We start from the raw sequence: 1,431 nt of genomic DNA, 5'->3' as shown, positions 1-1,431 counted from the left end.
TTATTGCATTCCTTTGAGAGTCACAGGGGCAGACAATCCGTTCACCACATTGCTGGAAACGCACTCAGCCTTAACTCAGTGTTCTGGGAGGGTTTCCCCTCCTTTCCCCCCTACCCCCCCACCCCTTCGTGTTTTTCTTTTATCTATTGTGTTATGGACTTGTTGAAAGGGAAGGATGTGAGGGGGGGGAGGGAGGGGGGGTCTGGTTGGTTGCCTTTGTAACCTGGAGGGGATGGTGGGGCTTTAGGGCTGTCTCAGCCCCCAGGACAAAACGTGGAGCGGCCGCTGGTCGTGCTGTGGGCACTTGGACTTGAACTGCACGTTTGCCTTCGGGGGATTACGTTCCGCTTTACATCACTAATTCCTGCGGTGAGGAAAGGGCACGGCTCTTCTGGGTAAGGGCCGGGGGGGGGGCGGGGGGGCGAAGTTAGGGCTGTGAATGCTGGGATGTGGAGGCAGTGAAGCAGTGCTGCTCATCTGTCGTCTGATCAGAGCCGTGTGTCCAAAATGTGGCCATAGAACGGAGCGGGCGACGTCGAAGTGATGCGCGCTGACCCGTGGGCTGCACTGTCCTCGTGGCCATAACCACAGAGGGCAATGGCAGAGCTCATTACTGAGCTGAGCAGCTCATTGCTGTGTGAGGAGTGCTGCCGGAGATGGGGTCGGCTTCTCCACCCCACAGCAAGAGCTGTTAGCTTCACTTCTGCCTGCGGAGCATAGCGGAGCAGCTTTCCTTTTGGAAGGGGATGGCACCTTTGCACTTGCTGCAAGGTCCCCTTAGTCTAAGTGACCTGGAAGTCCTTCAGACAGCAGCGAATAAAACATTCTTACCGGGCTGTGAGGCCTTATTGGTGCCTCTTTCAGATGATCCACGCTTGGGCTGTGTTATCTATAAAGCACGTGTTAAAAGAAAAGAGCAACAGAACGCATGCAAGAAAACCTATCCTCCTTGCGATAATTCCTCGTGCTCTTTGGAAATGTAAAGACAGATGTGCATGGAGCTGTGCTCACAGCAGGGCTTGCACTGGGATGCACACACTGAATGGCTCACAGTGATGGATTGCCTCTCTGCACAGGATCCCGGTCCTTCCCAGCAGCTTCTCCTGGGAATAAAGGCTCTTCCTTGCTTCCATTTATGGGGAAACTGTCACTTGAGGTTATGGTGAGCAGGGATGGTTCCATGTAGGGCTAAAACTTGCCTATTTGCGGGCAGGCAGCTCCTTGCCCCTGTTCAGTGAATGTGGTTCTACTGGGTTTTATCTCGTTCCTTGGGGCAGGTTGAAGGAAGGGGGGAGTGGTGCAGAGCAGTAACCCCGGCCAGCCCACCCATCCCTTTAGCAGCAGCCCCAGAGCTCCAGCTCTGCCATGGCCCCATTTAGGGCTGCAGGGAGATCGCTTTTCCCTTCTCCAGCTGTTGTTCCAGAGGAAGAG

The 1,431-nt window shown here is 54.9% G+C and overlaps 1 non-coding gene across 1 annotated transcript; it reads left to right on the top strand.

Moving 5' to 3' along the window:
* Nucleotides 1-610: 610 nt before the first annotated feature.
* MIR6663 (microRNA 6663) lies at nucleotides 611-720 on the top strand. The gene has a single exon (NR_105532.1). It is a non-coding gene; the product is annotated as a microRNA 6663 (primary transcript).
* Nucleotides 721-1,431: the final 711 nt, after the last annotated feature.

The sequence above is a fragment of the Gallus gallus genome, chromosome 27, assembly GCF_016699485.2.
Source record: "Gallus gallus isolate bGalGal1 chromosome 27, bGalGal1.mat.broiler.GRCg7b, whole genome shotgun sequence".
In the NCBI taxonomy this organism is placed as follows: Eukaryota; Metazoa; Chordata; class Aves; order Galliformes; family Phasianidae; genus Gallus; species Gallus gallus.
The sequence above is the reverse complement of the archived record's forward strand: the minus strand, read 5'-3'. Positions and strand labels throughout refer to the sequence as shown.